Source organism: Drosophila willistoni (genome assembly GCF_018902025.1).
Source record: "Drosophila willistoni isolate 14030-0811.24 chromosome XL unlocalized genomic scaffold, UCI_dwil_1.1 Seg141, whole genome shotgun sequence".
Classification (NCBI taxonomy): domain Eukaryota; kingdom Metazoa; phylum Arthropoda; class Insecta; order Diptera; family Drosophilidae; genus Drosophila; species Drosophila willistoni.
The window spans coordinates 8,761,704-8,778,889 of NW_025814052.1; positions in this window are offsets into that span (position 1 = coordinate 8,761,704).

The window sequence follows — 17,186 nt, forward strand, 5'->3', positions numbered from 1 at the left end:
ACATACATATGTACATATGTGAGTGGGAAAAACTATACATAGGTAAATTCATAATTTCTTGTGAGTGCCTTTGTCAAACGATCGAAACAAACTCTCAGATAGTCAAAACGTTTTTGAACAACCCTTATTTTACATTGAAGGATTTTGGAATATCAAATAGTATGCGACTGCAACCAAAAATTCATAATTTTTTTCTTATTGCTTATTGTAAGAGTCAGCCATTTTTTCTTCATTAGTGGTGGTTATTTTTCGATATGGGCACACATGTATATCGATAAAACTGACCCATTTTCCCATTCCCACTGTTTCATTCGAACGTTCCTAATTTCAAGTTGTGGAAAAGTATAAATTGAGATTTGTACATTTTCAACTGTATATCGTTTGTATATCGATAAAACTTACCTTTTCTCCCCATCCCCACTGTTTCATTCGAATATTCGACGTTTCAAGTTGTGGAAAAGTACAAATTCAAATTCTAGCGGAACTCTGTAATTTATCAGAATTAAAGTTTTTCTCCTTACCTCCTGCCTAATTGTTTTTAACCCCTCTGTGGTATGTATGTATGTACATATATCTGTGTGTGTTTTGTGTCCACCAACTCCCTAGTGAGTTATTTCGCATGCAAATCCAATTTATCTCACACGAGCAAGTTGATTTGAAATTTTCATTTTTGAAATATTCACACGCGCCTCCAATTATGCCTAATTACTCACGTTCATTAGTGTGGGCAAATGTCGAGAGCAAATGTCGCATATCCTGTCGCGTGTATTTGTGTATTTACTTAATTAGGTAACGTTTTGTGGCCTTTTCGCACTTCCGTTGGCTACATTTGCATTTTCGAATTGATATTGCTTACACTCTTGAGAGTTGTCAATGAATTATTCAAAATTGTATTGTGTAGAGATCCAGTCGGTTCTCAGTTGAATATCTTAAATGTTAACAATTTGTCAAAATGTAATTCTAGTTTAATTTATGTTCCTTCTTTTGCTAGACTTCAATTTAAAAAAAAAAACATAAAACTGAAACTCTTTAATTTCACGGAAAATGCATTTGTTTAATAAGCAAAATTCTCTTTCTGCCGCATTGAAGAAGCAACAAAGAGCAGGAAGCAGGAAGCTGCTTGTCGCTGGTCCAGTGTCTTGTCTTTCAGTTATATCCTTCTCATTCGCTTTTGTTGCAGTTGGTGACAGTCACCAGTTCTTGAGCTCTTTGATAGAAGCTCCTGCTCCTGCTCCTGCTCATGCTCCAACTGAGTGCAAATGATGCAAGTGCTTTGAAGCGTGTGAGTGATGGTTGATGGTGTGCAAGACAACGACGACAAGGACACGAACATGACTGAGCCTTAAAGTGGGCGTAAAATTTCTTTACTCTCGCTCCCGCTCTCTCCTCAACCTCCATAGTCGTACATCAATTCACTCTCGGCAGCGGCACTGACCCCAGGCATAAAGAATACTCTCGCTGAGAGCCATTCTGAACTTAAAGCTGAACGTAAACCCATTGTCTGCTTTTTTGCTCATGTCTATGCAAAGGAAAAGAATAGTTTCCTGAATGCTTTTGCTTTGAATTCAATTTCGCAGAGCGCTGTTGAAGTATGCATGATCACTTAAAACTTGATTCAATATTCATTCATTTACCAAAATATAGTAAATTAACAAAACTCCATACCTTTAATTTCAAGTTGAAATAATGTCTTCCAAACTGCATTAAAATCTCAAGAATTAAATGTTTGGCCAATTTTCATAAAAAAACGGATGGAAATTATTTTTATTATGAATCAAATTGTTGGATGCCATTTTAAAATATACCAAAGTGCATTTTTTTTTTCAAATTTAGCTTTTTGAAATCGGTTTGAAATTGACAAAAGTACAGCCCGTAAATTAATGTATCAGTTTTTTTATTAGAAATCTTTAAGTTTACATAAGGACTTTAAAAACTAAAATTTGGTGAATTTTTGGAAAATTAAATTTCAAATTCTAAAACCTAATATTACGGGTATTTTGATTGCTACAGATGTGGTCTCCATGGAAAGCAATAATGAGGATGATTTGTTTTACTATCCATTCTAATAATTCCGTTTCCCATTGACATTCCAAAAACATTTATTCTTTAAGATTCCAGTCATTAAACTCCTTAATGCAGTTGTACCTAACATTATCTTCTGGACTAATAGTATCTTTTGGAGGTATAAAAGTATATCCATCAATAGATGTATACACTATGAAGGGAGTTGCGAGCCACTGATTCTTTATCTGATTCACTTCCACAAGAAAAATTCGGTCTGATCTGTTTCCGGGTTCGTCAAACTGGCTTTCGTCATCTTCATAACGACATTTTTTTTCAGATCTTTCGCTAATTGAGCAGTCTTCTTCCGATTTGTCTTTCTCACTTGAACTCGTTTAACATTTGGAATTGAAATTTGAATTTCGACTTCTCGATTTTAAACAATTTTGATATCCAAACCATGACAAAGGTTTTGGTGTAGTTGAAATAATTTTGAAATGCATTTTAACTAAAATTTTAAGCCACGCAAATATGTGCATGGTAAAAATGAAAACCCAAACTGACAACAACAGATTTGCTGGGGTGGGGGCAGAGGTGGGTTGGGGCTCTTGATTGAGCCACCATTTTGAGCCATGGCTTGGCTCAATCATGGCCTACGGCCATTGGCCGCTGGAGGAAAATCTCCCGAATGAAATGCTGATGGCATCAGATTAAATATTGACCGGGGGCATTAGGGTTGTGTAATGCAAAATATGAATAAATCTGAATGGAAAATTGAAATGCATGTGCCAAAAATAAGGAAAAATAGTTTTATATTTATTACACAACCAAAAAATTTGAAATATTAATTTTAAAATTTCAAGAATTCATTTTTTATTAAGTATAAAAACAAAAATGTTTACAAATAATCAAACGCAATATTATCCAAATGTTGCAGAATAAGTCGGTTTCCGATTTCTTTGACATCCTAGTGAAGCATTTTCAGCCCATAAAAGTATGCTACCCTTTTTGTGCAGGGTCAGCTTAAGAGCCATGAGCACGAATTAATTTATTCCCTTTCAGAGTAATGCAAATTCAGCTACAGTTCAGATCAGTGGGGAATCTGGGTCCAAGCCTTGACGACTAAGTATGTTATTTTGAGGAGAGAGATGAGTCTTTGTTAAAAGACCACACATAAGTAATAATTTTAAATGATCAAAAACATTTCTTGTTTTCTTTACAATTTGCCGCTTTTGCTTATGATAGGCTAAAGAACAAATAAAATTGTTTTCAGAACCAATATGAATAGAATGCCGACCTTGATTTTGGCTATTTCAATGTACAGAAGCATCAATAAATGTCAAATTAGAAGTCACAAGAAGAGCAATTAAAAAACAATCAGAACTGATCATTTTGAATTGTATCTCTTTTGTTAAGGAGCTTAAATTCTCAACTGGTAAAACGATGAATCCATGAAAGTATATAAACACAATACGCCGTATAGTTAATTGGTTAGCTACGTTTGAAAATATTCTATTCTTTTACAAAAGCAAAAAGAAAACAAAACAGAGATATTGACATACTGACGAATCAAACATTTCGATAGGGCCAATATGTGATGGAAAATGCCATAAAACGAGCCCGAATGGCAATCAATTGTGACGGCGCCCATTTGTCCGATATCATCTTCTCGACTTAACACAATTAATTCTAAAGTATAAATAAACATAATCAAAAAACCGAATTGAAGTTTTTCATTTAGAAAAAAAATAAGAGCCAAACAACATCGGATGACTTCTTTCGCGCCACCTTGTATATATATATACTTTTTAGAAAACAATATTTCATTAACTCCAATTTGGTATCAAAACTCTAATTTGGATAAATTAATTTACAAAACTGTGTGTTTTGTTATAGAAATAACAGAGAAATTCTATCTAAGGATATCTTGTTCATTATAGTGAATTGAAAACTGTGAAAAGGGTAAAATAAAATATATGAGACACTTAGTAATTTTTATAATTTCCTCGACTTTGATGACGTGTTACAACATGATTTCTCCAACCCCAAAGAAAACTAAATTTAATACTTCTTGCTGAATAAAATTGAATGAAAATTGCCAAACCTAGGATAAAGGTCGATTTTGCACGACAGCGATTGCAGCAAAATAAGTTTTGTGAAATTGGAAGTGGCCTAACTTTGCCAATTGATGTCCAATTTCAGTCAATAATGTCTAGCGCGGACTTTAATTTACTTTCTATTGTTGTTAACACAAAGAAAACAAAGTAGTAGATAAAACTTGTTGAGATAAAACTTACGCTATCAAACAAAGAATTGGTTGTAGATAATGAGGAAGGAGATGTGTTTAAAATGGACAAGTACATATATTTTGCTTTCTCTATATATACATAGATACATATTACAAACATTCTGTCTAAATCATAATACCCTCTTTGGTGGGATACAGTAAAAAGTTTATTCATAGACTTCAGTAGAAGGCCAAGAAGCAGTCTCCGAACCAATTTCAGCACCAAAACAACTTGCCTTGGTAAAGCAAAAGTAATTTCTCTTCTTTTTTTCAAGTACATTGGTTTGTTAAAACATTTTGGCAAACATAATAGATAAATGTATAACGATTTTACTATCAAATATAATATATAATCCTAGATTCAAAGATATAAAAAATTTATTTAATAGTGTTAAAGAGAAATCAGCAATTGGAATAATAACCTATGATGATTAGATAAAAATAGAATGCTCTATATATTTATATGTGCTTCAAATGTGAAATAGAAAGGATATAAATATTTCACTATGGCCGATGCTCACAAGGGTCCTTGAGTTGTGTTTTGGTTTTTGGTTTCGTTTCGTTTGGGTGTCATCATTTCCTTTCTTTTTATTTTGTCGACGCCTTTATGTTGATAATTTGACCGCCAGGTGTCGCCACTGACAAACAAAAATTTAATAAAGTCTTTTGGGGACAAGTAATTGAGTTTTGATGAATGTCAACAGATGTTTACCCTCGTCCGCATCCCTGATGCCACCCATTCGGTTGAAGATTTTTATAGCAACTGAATTGATTCCACTTGGCCAAAATAAATGATTAATTTAGAAACTTTTCGCTAAACGACGACTCGGGCAAATAAATATTCAAGACATGACAGCCACTTTGGAGGAGAACAAAAAACAAAAGTAAAAACAAAGCCAAAGAAAAAAGTTGCCATAGGCAACCATAAAATAAACACAGAAAAAACATTTGCGAATGAGCAAGTGGCTAGCCCCAGGATATATTATATACTACAAACGAGAACAATAATAACGATGATAATGACGGAGATGATGATGATGAGGGCATAAGGAATGCGCAACGGGAAACGAGAGAGTTTCACATGTGTCCTTGTAGATAATTGGAAAGAGGACGCCTTTGATTTGCGACTATAAAATGCTGATTAGAGCCCAACAAGGCGTCTAGTCCAATAGAACACTGAGCACAATAAAGTTGGATCCGAAAAATCGCAAGAATCGAGCATTTTCCGCACCAAATGGTCTACTATTTCCCTTTTTGCCAAGTGTGTTTGCAAGGGTCTAGCGGAAAGTGAAAGTGCCCGTCCATGAAATTTGCGTGTTCGGCATCAATGCCTCTGTTGCCTCTTCCTGCTGGACGCAAGTCCAACGCTCACCCTGAATGAAAGTCCTGGGAGATGGGGGATCGGGAAGAGAAGAATAAGTTAAGTTTTTGGCTGTGTCCATGTTTGTGTTTGACTAATTGTGCGTGAGCAATCCGTCATTATGCCATTGAAGGACCCTCGCATGCTTTGGTCTCAGCCACACACGCACACACAGACACGTGGATCCCGCTTGACTTCATTTAATATTGTCGAACAAGAAATTTAAAGGCCAAATTGTTTTTTCATTGTATATTCCATTGTAAGCATTGGAACAATGAGCCAGCTTATCCCTCTTCTTGTATGTTATGCCGCCTTCCTAAACTCCTAAAGATAGAAATCTCAGTTGTTGTTGAGATCCAAAATTCAAGTCAAGAAAAACAAAAAACGACAAAAGAAAATTCAATTGGTAATAAAACAAACAAAATGATGGCAAATTCATAAATAAGCTCAGCATGAAGTGCAACCTTCGTATGCTGCTCGCTCTTTCTCTCTCTCTCTCTCTCTCTCTCTCTCTCTCTCTCTCACTCACTTGGGCTAACAATTTCGCTGAAAGTTCCTTTCACATTCAGTATACTGATAAATGTCACGTAGGTCGAATAAATCTAGGCAAATCTCAGGCCAGACAGCTTGTAAATCGATGAATTTGTCATCGATGATGATGTGATGGTGATTTTTCGGGTTTGCTCCTGCTCCTGCTCCTGCTCTAAGCGCAGGATATGCGGCCTTATCTCTTGGTTATAAATTTGACGACAAGCCACATTCAATCTATTTGAAAATTTTCATCAAAATTCGTCAGTTGCTAATTTATTTTTATTTCTAAAAGAAGGAGACGGGATATATACCCCATCCATTTGTTCATACATTCATTCACTCATCTTTCTCGTACCAAAGCCCATTGACGCCATTGACGTTGCTCCCGATACTGATGTTGACCTTGCCCGGCAGCATAATTTGACTCCTGCCCCCGTTGGTGTTTCGTTGCTTCGCCCTTCGTCGTAATTTGATTGTACCGGACGTTGTCGTCTGCTGTTTATGGCATTCAGACGTGTCCCGTGGCGGTGGAGCATGGGCAGGATTATGCAGAGCAAATGCCTAAATAATGCGGCCTAATGTCACGACAATTGTTGTTGTACCACAACCCTCTGTTGCCCATCTCCCCGTCAATTTAGTGGTTACTTGGTCATATGGTCGTTGGCAAAATATTAAATAGAATAAATGTCATAAAATAAAATGGAATAGTTTTAATACTTCAGGCCAAGCGAAAGCAGGCAAAAGAGAGCAAGCAGAGGATGTACTTACAACAGCAGGCGGGAGTGGCAATTCAAATTGAATACTAACGAGATGTGCTCCTCGTGTTGCCCATCAGGAAGTGTGGCACATCCTCTGGCCATTACATTTTCTATTCTTTGTCCTCAGCCTGGCGACACCATTTAAAGTGTTGAAATTTCCAAGAATTCAGGACACAAAAGGACTAATGCCTGACGTCGCAGCTGCGTCTTAAGCCTTTGGGCACTTTCACTGAGAGACTTTCATAATTGTGTCAGAAATTGGTGAAATTAGAGACACTTTGAAGACGAAGTGCAAACACACACATACATTTTTCACCAATCACCACCAACACCCCCTTTCTATCCTTTTGTGGTCCCGTATACATAATTACAAACGCGCCAAGATTGACCGCTAGGTTGACATAAAATCAACTCATGTCATTGAACCGAACTGAACTGAACTGGAACGTAATTGAAACTTGCCCCAGCTGCCCCGATGCCACTGCCTGAACAATGTGACTCGCTGTCAACAAACCCATTGACAGACTTCAAATTCAGTGCCTTCCACTTGAGTGCAGCCACAAAATGCTTTTTTAATGACATTAAATGCGAATGCGATGGCATTCCAATTACAAAATGGCAGGAGAAGCTTCAATTAATTAACACTTTGCAGAAAGTATTCCAAGAGTTTGCAGAGTTGCAACAACAACAGCTTCAACCAGCAATTAAACTATTGAGGCATTGTGGTTTTAGCATTTGAGAGAGATGACAGCAATGACAATTTCACTGAATTGTTAGTAAATCCAGTAAATAAGGTTAATGTACTCTACATTAACATGTATGTCTATACTCAGATGAATTTCGATGTAAAATGTAATTGTGAATATGGATAACTATCTTGTTATATACAAGTCGTAGGTAGTTGTAGTCGTGATTGCACAGTAGCCGATTTTGTCAATCCGGCAATAAGTATGCACTCAGCACAAAAAAAAAACGCATATGAAAAGCTTTTGAGATTAACGAGTTCGGGCCCGGAGTAATCCGGAAAACACTTTTTCCTTGTAATTTTTTGTTGTATGTTTCCTTAAGATGTTAACTTTTAGTTTCTATGTGTTCAGTGCCAAAAATTAATATTCTAAATATTGGCAAACGTGGTAAACAAAAATACTTGAATAAAATAAGGCAAATGAAGCTCAACTTTCTTCAGCTTAAAAGAGAGAGATTATTGAAAAAATTTAACGTTTTTTTTTAAAAAGTACATTACTTTAAGAATTTTTAAACCCAACGTTTCCATACATTTTATAATTTTAAGATTTTCAAATGTAAGTTTTAATGCAACAATTTCATTAGAAATAAAGAATGTTTTTTTGTCATTTCTTTAAAGTTAATAAAGTTAGAATATCAAATATTTAAGCAGAAATAAAAAATCATTCAGGAATGTTTTTTAGAAGATTGGTGAACTATTGATTTACGAGAAGTTGGATAAAATTGATGAAGTCAGCATCTACAAAAAGGGATAAAAGGGTGAAATTTTTAGCACCTGCGAGAACTGTTGCCAATGCTTCGGAAGCACTCCTTTTACCCGAATTGCACAAGTCGACACCATTAAAATCATCGGTAAAATTTAAAAACAAAGTCTTCGGTGACATTTTAAGAAAAGTATTGGTAAGATTATTAGAAGAGTCATCGGTGACATTTTAAGTAAAGTCATCGATGACATTTTTGCAAAAAGGGTATATTAATTTTGGTCAGAAGTGTGCAACGCATAGAAGGAAGCATCTCCGACCATATAAAGTATATATATTCTAGTTCATATAGCCATGTCTGTCCGTCTGGATCAACGCAAACTCCTTCTAGACCGTAAGAGCAACAGAGCTGAAATTTAGCATAAGGGCTAGTATATACTGCAGGGGTTGTATATCTCGGATTCAGCCCGATCGGACCACTATATCATATAGCTCCCATACAAACGGAAAAGTCACGAACAGTGACTAAATAGAATTTTGAATTTTGTATTTTTGCAATTGGCTCATCTCGATTTCCATCACACACATCCAAGAGTACAGGATTTTGCGCCTAAAATTCGGCTTATATTACAAATGAGATAAATTGGAATAAATAGTTAATAACAGGCATTAAAGCACAGTGTATGATAAACACTCACATTATGATTTGTTGGTCCAAATTGATCAAAATTACTTTTTACTGGAGTAAAATTATGGATAATATGCCAACAATTTAAGTAGTCTTTTTTTTTAAATAAGAATTTACAAAGACAATCCGTAACTACAAAATTGATGGTTTTGTTCAAAATATTTGTACATTTTGTCGACAAAGATGTTGAGAAAAAGCGCAAAATTGAGCAATAATTTCAGACATCTGACTTTATAAGCTCGTGAAAAATACGCCGCTGCCTTTAAAAGTTTTTAAATTATTGATTCTATGTATGCACTTTTAAGTTATTAAGTTAACTTTTCATAACAATTTACAAAATTTTGCACATTATGCCAAATAAAACAAAATCTGGCCTAATGTGCACTGTGTGGTTCGCTGCTTGAAGGCAGAAATTAAGATATCTCTGCATACTTTTAGGATTGATATTTATAATAATTTATTCATCTGTGTTGTACCCTTAATTGGTAACTACATGTAGTTTACATGATTAGTTAAATCATTTAATTTAAAAGATAGATATTCCATTTAATTTGTTTCACATTTAACTTAACTAAATCTCTGCAAACAGTTTAAAAACTAAAAGTAATTAATTAGCAATCGAGCTAATGTATCCCTGGAATGTCTTAATTTAATCGAAATGATCAAACACAATTTAATGTAATGAATTCAATTTAAATCAAATTGCAAATTCTGAGCTCAATCTCTCAATAACACATTTGATTTAGTTTTAAAGCTTCACTTTTCCTTTTTAATATTAAGTAAGCATTTGCATGATTGTGTTGAAAGACTTTTGTTCTATGTTTTCTTCTTTACTTGGCCTGGCCCTGACAACCGCAACAAACTGAACAGTCAAATAGGACAAACAAAATGAGAAAATTCCTGTGCACCAAGGGATTTCATTCTACACACATGTACACCAAAAGAAAAAGAAGAAAATAAGGGAAAAATTCTTTTTCTGGTCAGGCAAAAGAAAATTGAAACTAAGTAAATTTGCCCCTGGGCCACGTGACTGCTCTTTGATTGCACCCAAAAGTCGACACTGGCCAGCAAAATTTTTTCAATTTTTCATTTTCTATACATACTCATACATATGTACATGTATATATGCATGTGTGTATCTGATGTGTGTGTGTGTGTGGGTGTGGATTCCATAACTCGATATATTTGACAAACACTTACTACATTGAGCTTAGCTCTGAAAGTTCCATGTCATCTTTTGCCTCATCAAACTCGGCAAAGAGAAAATTATTCATAATAAATACTTAATCATACTTAAGTTTCTGTATCCATAAGTAGCTTCTGTACTTAATGCTTTCGACATGTTTTCGCATGCAAAAACAAAAATATATGTTGGGGGGTTAATGGGTGTTTCAAACAAGAGAAAAGTAAGAGTGAGCGAGAGAAAAAAAAAGTAGTGGAAACAATTTACTAGGCAAGTTTAGTGACTTTGTCGTTGCCACTAGTTTTGTGACTCGTTGACGGGGCACTCAGTAGTCAGCAATCGGCACGTGCCATGCATTCAATGTATGTGGGCCAAAAACTTCGATTTTATGCACATACATACACAACATACGTACATATACATATGTTCACACATATACATACATACATATGTGTGTATGTATAGTGGGTACACATAAACCGGCTAGCCGAGGTCTTGACTAATAAAATTCTATTTCTGTTTGCATACCCTGTAGGCATATAACATGAAGGTCATATCGAAATCAATGAAAATTTATCCATCAGAATTAAGTGGGTAATGAACCGATAACAGAAACACTCCACATGACTTAGGTCATGTTTCAAAATCATAGAAAATCATTATTTAAAAAATTAGAAAAAATGTTCGTTAGTTGCCAAAAAGCCAGAAAACGTTGCGACCCGCTTATACACACACACACACACATAGATATGTACATACATGCATACTATATCCATGCCCAAGAGCTGACATTTCACCAAATTTCATTGCAATCATTTTTATAACTAAACGAAGTGGAGTCCAATATTGCTCGATAGGGAATAACAAGTGTTTCCTATTGAAAACCAACTGCCGCTTCTCGAAATAAAAATGTTTACGAGAACGTTTTGCACTTTGGAAACAAAATTTGAAGTATAAAAAACCTCCAGTTTTGCATGACTTAAATAAATTGCCAACTTTTTAGTCTATGTTCTAATTTTTCTAATAAACTCTCGTTAAATTTCTATCACTACTTATATTCATAAATCCAAAAGAATTTAAAAAGTGTCGTCATATGGGCAAGATTTTTATTTATAGGCAGAACAAAAGGTGTAGTTCATATAGTTTGAAATCTCAACTACTTTTAGCGTTGAAGATATGGTATGATCATTACAACTCTAGATCAGGGCCCGGCACAACGGGAGCGCTAAATAAATGTAGTTGTATGTGTGCACTTGCTTGTGTGCGTATGTTGCTTTACACTGCGCAAAATGAAACTAATCTTATGCAAGAAAAAGATAGAGAAAACAAAGCAGCGATCAATTTTTATACCATACACCCATAGGGTGAAATGGTATATTAAAGTCGCCAAAATGTATGTAACAGGCAGAAGGAAGCATCTCCGACCCCACAAAGTATATATATTCTTGATCAGGATCAACAACCGAGTCGATCTAGCCATGTCCGTCCGTCCGTCTGTCCGTATGAACACCTAGATCTCGGAGACTATAAGAGCTAGAGCCACCAAATTTGGTATGCAGTCTCGTGTAGTATGTACAGTTATCGAGTTTGTTTTAAATTTTTGCCACGACCACTTCCGCCCCTGGAATTTACAAAAAACAGATTTTCTTAAAAACTATGTAAGCTACCGACATTAAATTTGGTATGCAAGCTAGCTTAATAGACGCGCTGATATTGACTATTTTTTTTTAAATTTTGCCACGCCCGAGTGGTTCATTCTATGGCACTGAGCTTAGCAAGGGTATTTTATTTTCGGCATTTTTTCTGACTTATGAATGACTTATGACTTATGATTCCCTTTCGGGTTTGCACTAATTTTGAATTCATAAATCAACACCCAATAAGGTGAATTGGTATCTTTTGACTTTGAGGGTCCTCATCAAACACAGAAGAGAATAGAGTGACAAAAATATTAGGCTCAAACGACTTTTCCTTACAGTTTCCCATATGAATAGTTGGATTTTCTGAGGATTTTATTTAATTGAATTAACCATTTCATTGAGCTCTCTGCTGTTACAATAATGATGATGATAATAATAATGCTTTTTCTTTCAGTCTCATGGCTCATAGAAAGCAGTTGGCGTTTGTTGAAAACCCTGAATGTTTGTATTGATGTTTGTATTTGTATGTGTGTGTGTGTGTGTGTGTGTGGTTGCCCGCATAGCTGAATGCTTAACCCATTTCACCTAAAGTATGGTTTTCCCTGACTTTTCTTTGACTTTCCTTCCCGGATTTAATGTGGCCTTTTGGCTTTGAGCTTTCGTGATGGGGTGAAGCATGAAGGCATGAAAAGGTATAGTAGAAAAGACAGGATTTTCCTGTTTTTCATCTCGCCTTTCGCTTTTAACCAACAAAACACATTTTGTGGCATTTCCGAAAAACGAACAACTTTATTTTTTTTTTCTTTTGATTTTGGTTTGTTTCTTTTGTTTTGGACATTTTTTTCATAAGCTAGCTGTCCTCTTCCTGCTTTAGATGCTTCCCATTCAACTTCATTTTCATTTTGCTCTTTTTTTTCCTTCTTCTTCTTTCGGCTGCTTTCGTCTTCGCTGACCGTCATCCCAATTCTTTTTTGTTTTACAGCATTTTTATACGTTTTGGGCCGCAAAAAAATAAACGCCAACAACAAACAAACCAAAAACCAAAATATTTCACACAGTCAAAGTCAACGATGTGGAAACCCCTAGAACTGAAACACTGGTTCGAAAACAACAATGAAACGAATGGAAAAGAGTAAAACCAAAATTTAGTTTAAAAAAAATAAATTAATTTAAAAAAATCTTTCTTCTTCAATTTTTATTTAGATTTTTAAATTGTTTTTAGTTTCGTTCTATGTTGGAACACTGAGACTACAGGGATGAAAAAACGATGATATCCTGAATAGACTGCAGCCATTTTGTTTCGTTTTCCAGATTCCGCAACATTTTTTTGACCCAGTGTTTTGCCGGTAACTTGGCCACTTTCGTCACTCTGTCACAGCCCAATGAGTTCTTTGTGCCGATACATCAACATCAAATCCCCAAAAGAATATATCAAAAAATACGCCTCCATGCGGCCATGTTCAATGCGCCTTCATTTCTCATCGTCGTTTCCGCCATTTTGCCATTTTGTTGGCCAGCTTTAAGATTTTATGATGAACATTTAAGTCCTCAAACATTTGTCGGTTGGTTTTCTGGTTTTTTGGTTTTCATTCATCCTGGCCGGCGGCCTGGTTGGTTGCCAGGGTTAGTTGGCTGCCTGGCTGGATGGCTGCTCGGTGAGTTTACAATTTATTTCCATCCATGTATGTACAGTCGAACTGGACTTTCTCTACTCATTTTTTTGCCCATGCCCATGCCAACAAATGGCAGCCTATGGCCACAAAATGAAACAAAATAACTACATATTTGGGTTGAGCATTACGGAGGCGGAGTCGCCGCAAATATTTTTATAAATTTATTGAATTTTTAATGAAATTCGCACACAAGTGAGGTTAAGTTAAAAACGACGGACATTCATTTATTTACTCATACAATCTGAGGGCCATTTTTTTAATGCACTAGAGTCTAGACACAAAATGAGTATACATGTATTTATATACTTATAATTTATCATCAAATATTGTGGGCCCATAGAAATTGTTAGCAAGTTTAGAGTGCCGATTTTGATCACGTTAGTTTGGATATTGTTGGAGAAATAAATTGTATAATATTCAAAAAACTTGAAATGGATTAACAAAAGAAAAAAATATAGTGAATCTAACTTCTAAAGTCTCTGAGCTTTATTTATTTAGACGCTTCTTTCTGATTGTTGCATACATTTTGGCGTAAAGTAATGACCTACAATTGGTTCCAAAAACATTTTTTCCTCATAATAACCTAACTATTCCTATAGTATGCTCCTGACTCATAAGCTAATATAGTAAACGTAACTCTGCTATAGTGTCTGATTTGGATAACTTTCAATCAATGAGGTAAAATTTGTAGAAAGGGTAAAAAATAAAATTAATATGAACCGATCTTTTAATGTTATTAAAAAACAACCATTTAAAATAAAAAGTCAATTTGTATTATATATAATTCGTATATAATTCGTGTTTGTAGGAACAATCACTTATTCAGAATAAGAAGTTATTGAAATTGTATTGTATTTACGTACTTTCACATGTAATGTTTAGGAAATTTCATTCACACTTTGGACATTATTTATTTTTATCAATATTGTTCGTGACTGAAATTAAACCAGCAATTTGCATACATTTACATATGTTTTAGGCTTCGATATCATAAAATTACCAATATTTACTTGTTTATCTAGGGCTGCATTTGGAGTAGTGTGTATGGAGGTAATGTGCTTAGCCATTAGAGCTAATTTATGCTCAGTTTAATGTACAATGTTGTTAAATTCACTTAACTAAATGTTCGAACAATGGTGGCCTGTATCTGGGATTGCGATTGTCTAACTGACACGCAGTTCGATGACAGATATGACTTTGGTCGCTTTTAAATCAATAAAAAACTTTCACATGGAAAAACTTTTATAACGAATGCCGCACTAAAGTTAGGAAACTTTACCAAATCGTCTAGAAAATTCTGAATCAGATATACTCAATGTTAATTGTGGTTCTTCACATTTTATGAATAGATTCTCTTGTTCCATTTAATATTTACTTGTATTCAGACTCACTGCATCATCTTATGCTTTTCCTGATTTGGCATTTCCTTTTGGGATCTTCTGTGTCTGTTTTCATTTCGTTCCCCATTTTGGTTTTGCCCTGGATTTGTCACCTCGCATTTCGTACACTTTAAGCGCAATTAATTTCGAAAATCCCCCAGAAAATCCCCACCATGACATATCAATTTCAACGCATTGAAGCTGCCGACTGACTACTCCTGGTTACTCTACCTCTGGCTCAATCTCGCCACGATTGTCATCCACATACTCACACTTGGACTCAAACACATACATACATACCTACATACAGAGAAAAACCAAAAAGGAATTGTATTTGGTCTGATGTGCGAGTGTGAGTGTGAGTGTGAGTGCGAGTGTGTGTGGGCCTGCCCGTGGGGCACATTGGCTTTGATTTTGGAACACAAAGACTTTGCTATTTATTATATTTACAATATAATAAATATTTTTTTGTCGCCTGCTGCCCCAAGACCTAAAACAAAACAACACAAAAAAAAAAACAACAAAACGAAAGACAAAAAAGAAAACAGAAATTATAGGAATAAGAGAAAGAACTCATGTCAAGAAATGTTTATTGCTTTGTTTATCTCCATTCTGTCCAATTCCTTCCATCTGTCCTTTTCTTTCTATCATTGCGAGGGCAAGCCAAAAAGTAGGCAGAGAATTTGGCTTTGTATTCCAGAAGACTTCATTTGATTAGGAACTTACCTGAGCTATTTCTTTTAGTTTAATTTATTTATCTATCTTGGGAAATCTACACAAACTGGAAGTTAATTGCATTTTATAAGCTGTCCGAATTCGATATATTTTGGAATTCGAATGCCTTTTTCGATTTCCATTATTTCCTCAGCCTACCCTCGTATGTGGGTGTAACATCTGCCACTTATGAAGATACGCACTGAAAATTGAATTTATTTCTATGTTTCTTTGCCACAATTTTGTATCCATTTCTCTCTTCCATTCACACTCATCTCTAATCAATGGACAGCCAAATGAATTGCTTTAAATCAAAATCAAAATGGAAATCAAAATGAATATGAAATCCTTTATTGACATTTTGATCAATTTTTCTTTTCCCCTGTGTCTCTTGTTCTCTCTCCCACTCTCTCGCTTTTGTACTCCCGCAATCTTTATTCATTTTTAAGTGGAAATTCCAGTTGTTCAATAAGATTCAAGCATATCTATATTCTGTATGTACATACATATATGAACTTTCATTTCATTATCTAGTTATAAGTACAATACTTTTCATCATATATGTATAGCTACTTTATTAAATCAAAAAATCAACAAAATCATGAAGAATATTCAATTAGTTATTTAGATTAGGTTATGCATTAGGCAAGTTACAAACTAAAATATAATTCAAATCAATTTAGTTATTATTTATTGCCCAACAATGTAATATTGGAAGCATGAGGGGAGTCTGGGGGATCTGGACACCCCAGAAATGTCCAAATTTTAAAGAAACTTTATCTCTTTTCATCCTTTTTTATCGCCAATTAGTGAATCAGCGAAGGAGTCGAGTCTCTTAATCTCGAAAATTGCTGAAAATTTTCATATTTTGATCAGACACTCTTAAAAAATATCAAAATATCAGGAGTCCAAATGGGTAATCTCTTCCTTTTGGTCTACTTGAAATGAATGGTAGAGCAGCAAGCTTTCGGTTCTGAAAAATTGAATTTGCCTCGTGTGGGCAAATTTTATCTTTGACCTTGATTATTATGTTTTGTATTATTTGGTTCTCATAATGTGACAGTAATTTTTCTAATTTTTTTTCTCTCATGGTAGACAGACAGACTGACAGACAGGCTGCCAAGCAGGAGCCAAGACAGACGACATTCGCTTAATTGGCTCGTTCGCAGCAGCACGTGTGTGAAAAATTGTTGTTAAAGGAAATGAAAAAGAAAAAAAGTAGAAGAATGGAAAATAAAATACTTGAGAATAATTGAGTGAGTTGGAGGCAGATGAAAAATATGCGTTTTTGATTTTAATAAAAGAGAGCAAATGTTAGGCCAGTGAGATGAGGCAAGAATATAGGCACAATGGGGTAGGTGGCATATGCGATTGCTTTGGTTTGTGGACGAGGAGGGTGAATGGTAAAGAGGATGGCAATTATGGCAAAATTACAAACTTGTTATCTCATTTATGGGGCGTCAGCTGGATGTATTTTTGATTTCCTGCCAGCCAGCCAGCCAGCCACCTGTCGACATCGAGTTACAT